Here is a 4,993-nt window from a genome sequence, read left to right on the forward strand (position 1 = left end):
TAATCATATTCAAACTTTGGTTCAATTTCTATAACTATAACAATCTTATTTTAAGTGATGATCTTACTTGAACTTGTTTTCGTGTCATGATTCTGCTTCAAGAACTTCGAGCCATCCAAGGATCCATTGAAGCTAGATCCATTTTTCTCTTTTCCAGTAGGTTTATCCAAGGAACTTAAGGTAGTAATGATGTTCATAACATCATTCGATTCATACATATAAAGCTATCTTATTCGAAGGTTTAAACTTGTAATCACTAGAACATAGTTTAGTTAATTCTAAACTTGTTCGCAAACAAAAGTTAATCCTTCTAACTTGACTTTTAAAACCAACTAAACACATGTTCTATATCTATATGATATGCTAACTTAATGATTTAAAACCTGGAAACACGAAAAACACCGTAAAACCGGATTTACGCCGTCGTAGTAACACCGCGGGCTGTTTTGGGTTAGTTAATTAAAAACTATGATAAACTTTGATTTAAAAGTTGTTATTCTGAGAAAATTATTTTTATTATGAACATGAAACTATATCCAAAAATTATGGTTAAACTCAAAGTGGAAGTATGTTTTCTAAAATGATCATCTAGACGTCGTTCTTTCGACTGAAATGACTACCTTTACAAGAACGACTTGTAACTTATTTTTCCGACTATAAACCTATAATTTTTCTGTTTAGATTCATAAAATAGAGTTCAATATGAAACCATAGCAATTTGATTCACTCAAAACGGATTTAAAATGAAGAAGTTATGGGTAAAACAAGATTGGATAATTTTTCTCATTTTAGCTACGTGAAAATTGGTAACAAATCTATTCCAACCATAACTTAATCAACTTGTATTGTATATTATGTAATCTTGATATACCATAGACACGTATACAATGTTTCGACCTATCATGTCGACACATCTATATATATTTCGGAACAACCATAGACACTCTATATGTGAATGTTGGAGTTAGCTATACAGGGTTGAGGTTGATTCCAAAATATATTTAGTTTGAGTTGTGATCAATACTGAGATATGTATACACTGGGTCGTGGATTGATTCAAGATAATATTTATCGATTTATTTCTGTACATCTAACTGTGGACAACTAGTTGTAGGTTACTAACGAGGACAGCTGACTTAATAAACTTAAAACATCAAAATATATTAAAAGTGTTGTAAATATATTTTGAACATACTTTGATATATATGTATATATTGTTATAGGTTCGTGAATCAACCAGTGGCCAAGTCTTACTTCCCGACGAAGTAAAAATCTGTGAAAGTGAGTTATAGTCCCACTTTTAAAATCTAATATTTTTGGGATGAGAATACATGCAGGTTTTATAAATGATTTACAAAATAGACACAAGTACGTGAAACTACATTCTATGGTTGAATTATCGAAATCGAATATGCCCCTTTATATTAAGTCTGGTAATCTAAGAATTAGGGAACAGACACCCTAATTGACGCGAATCCTAAAGATAGATCTATTGGGCCTAACAAACCCCATCCAAAGTACCGGATGCTTTAGTACTTCGAAATTTATATCATATCCGAAGGGTGTCCCGGAATGATGGGGATATTCTTATATATGCATCTTGTTAATGTCGGTTACCAGGTGTTCACCATATGAATGATTTTTATCTCTATGTATGGGATGTGTATTGAAATATGAAATCTTGTGGTCTATTATTATTATGATTTGATATATATAGGTTAAACCTATAACTCACCAACATTTTTGTTGACGTTTTAAGCATGTTTATTCTCAGGTGATTATTAAGAGCTTCCGATGTCGCATACTTAAATAAGGACAAGATTTGGAGTCCATGCTTGTATGATATTGTGTAAAAACTGCATTCAAGAAACTTATTTTGTTGTAACATATTTGTATTGTAAACCATTATGTAATGGTCGTGTGTAAACAGGATATTTTAGATTATCATTATTTGATAATCTACGTAAAGCTTTTTAAACCTTTATTGATGAAATAAAGGTTATGGTTTGTTTAAAAATGAATGCAGTCTTTGAAAAACGTCTCATATAGAGGTCAAAACCTCGCAACGAAATCAATTAATATGGAACGTTTTTAATCAATAAGAACGGGACATTTCATATCCCTAACGGTCGTTATATTTTTTCGTTAACTTTTAACATGTGCCATGCACATGAGGGTAAGATAATAATTGTTTTGTCATTAATCAAAATTTCTAACATCACATCATCTTCTCTAATTTCATAATTTCCTTTTTACTTACAATTTCACATGGAAGAATTAAAAAAGTGAAGAATTAAATTATTATAAACAATAACCGAGCCAGAGTTATAATCAATATGATTTTAAAAGAGTCCAAATATCTTCATGCTTCGTGTAAAATATCTTCTGAACTCCGCCAATATAACTATGCACCTATAACCCACCAATCGTCCAACAATGGTAGAACTGAAGCACCCACGTAGAAGATCTTAAGCACCAATGTAGCAGATCCGAAGCACTGAAGGAGGCTTTATCTTTTACTCCAGAATTGATGAACCATGGTGACAGTCGGACTTTTGGGTTTTTTTTATACTAGAAACTACAATCATGGCAAGATCGAATCATTTACCTGAATTTTATGTTAGACGTATTAGTTTAGGCCCTAGTCCGGTTGTGAGCTTGAGTCCATTAGGGTTACTTAGATTGGTTAGGAATTTTTTTGCAAACGTGGGAAGAAGATGCGAGAAAGGTTTTGAGATTTGACAACGGTGGATTTAGATACTTGACGGGTGGCTTAGAGCGGCGGCTCATGGCGACCGACTAGGTCTCGGGATCATACTCTAAACTCTGATACCATGTTAAACAATGTAAACTCTCGTAATGATAACTTTATAAGAACGCTGTATTTATAGATTACAAAGTAACCCTAACCAATCTATTTAATCCTAATGGACCCAAGCCCACAGCTAGACTTGTGCCTAAACTCGTGTGTCTAACATTTTACACTGAAAGTAGTTTCTTTTCTGTCGGAGCATTCACCGAATACATGAAGCTATTTTTTGGTTTTGTATGTAAGTGTTTATGAATTTATGAATATGAACCAATGTTACAGATTCATCGCGGTTTAAGAATTTTTGAGGTGTTTATAAACTCTTTGGATTTTTAGTTGTAAATTAAGGTTTTTAGTGTTTTAGGATATGATAGATGGTGGTCTCCATCGTGGTGGAGATGTTTATTAAAATTGGGTTTTGGTTTGATTTAAGCTTGATATTGTATAACTTGAAATTGATGGAGATGTTTGAGTGAGAAAGAAATGAAGGTTTGTTATTTTGGAAGGGATGAACATGAAGGAGGTGAATGAGATAAACTGAAAGCATAGCATGCTTTGCCCATATCTAGAGCTAACAAAAAAGTTAACGATCATTACAGACAAGGAGTGCAAACTTTAAGGCCCGTTTGGCTCGTGGAATGTTTTTGAATGGAATGGAATGTGTCAAAGGAATTGGAATCCGAAGGAATTGGAATTGATAAATTACATGGAATGTGAAAAATGTGTTCTATTTTACATGGAATGGAATTGAATTTCATTTTATAAAATAATTAAAAAGTTATAAAAAGAATTACGTTTCTAAATTTTGTGTTCATTTCCAGACTCACTTTTCAACAAAAAAAAAAAAAATTAGATTCGCAATATGAGAACGCGTGTCGAAAACACGCGTTTTCTGCTGTGAAAAAGAGCGTTTTAGGGCGCGTTGCAAGATCGCGCGTTTTTGGACGCGCTGCGAGATCGCGTGTTTCGTATGCCCTCCGAAAATGCGTTTTTCCGGACGCGCTGTGAAAACCCGCGTTTTTGTAGGGGATCCGAAAATCCGCATTTCTGGACGCCCCGCGAAAACGCGCGTTTCAGCAAGGGATCCAGAAACGCGCGTTTCCGGGCGCATTGCGAAAACGCGCCTTTCCGGGCGCCCGCGAAAACGCGCGTTTCCGGGCGGCCCGCGAAAACGCGCGTTTCCGGGCGGCCAGCGAAAACGAGCGTTTCCGGGCGCCCGCGAAAACGCGCGTTTCCGGGCGCCCGCGAAAATGCGCGTTTCCGGACGCCCGCGAAAACGCGCGTTTCCGGACGCCCTGCGAAAACGCGCGTTTCCGGACGCCCGCGAAAAAGCGCGTTTCCGGACGCCCTGCGAAAACGCGTTTCCGGACGCCCTGTGAAAACGCGCGTTTCCGGGCGCCCTTCGAAAACGCGCGTTTCCGGGCGCCCCTGAAAACGCGCGTTTCCTGACGGCCCGCGAAAATGCGCGTTTCCGGACGCCCGCGAAAACGCGCTTTTCCGGACGCCCGCGAAAACGCGCGTTTCCGGACGCCCTGCGAAAACGCAAGTTTCCGGGCGCCCTGCGATAACGAGCGTTTCCGGGCGCCCTGCGAAAACGCGCGTTTCCGGACGCCCTAGGATAACGCGCGTTTCCGGGTGCTCTGCGAAAAGGCGCGTTTACGGGCGCCCTGCGAAAACGTGTTTTTCGGGCGCCCTGGGAAAACGCGCGTTTCCGGGCGCCTTGCGAAAACGCGCGTATCCGGACGGCCCCGTAAACACGCTTTGAAAACACGACACGAAAACGCGCACAAAAAAAGTGACCCGATCCGCGAAAAAACGTCTCAAAAACGCGACTCGAAACGCACCACGATAACGCACCACGATAACGCGCCACGAAACGCGGCATAAAAACGCGACCCGAAAACGCGGACCGAAAACTCGACCCAAAAATGCGCATCGAAAACGCTCCCTGAAAACGCGCCCCGAAACCGTGCGCCGAATAGCTCCCTGAAAACGTGCCTTGAAAATGAGCGTCAAAAAGGCGCTCTAGAGTCGCGACCCGAAAAATTCAATGTTGAAAGGAATTCAAATCCATCAACATCTTGAAGGAATGAACATTCCATAGATGAAGGAATATCAAGATTCCAAGGAATATAATTCCTTCCAAATTATGTTAACCAAACGGAGCGGTCTAAGGAATTCAAT

This window comes from Rutidosis leptorrhynchoides, chromosome 10, assembly GCF_046630445.1.
Source record: "Rutidosis leptorrhynchoides isolate AG116_Rl617_1_P2 chromosome 10, CSIRO_AGI_Rlap_v1, whole genome shotgun sequence".
Classification (NCBI taxonomy): domain Eukaryota; kingdom Viridiplantae; phylum Streptophyta; class Magnoliopsida; order Asterales; family Asteraceae; genus Rutidosis; species Rutidosis leptorrhynchoides.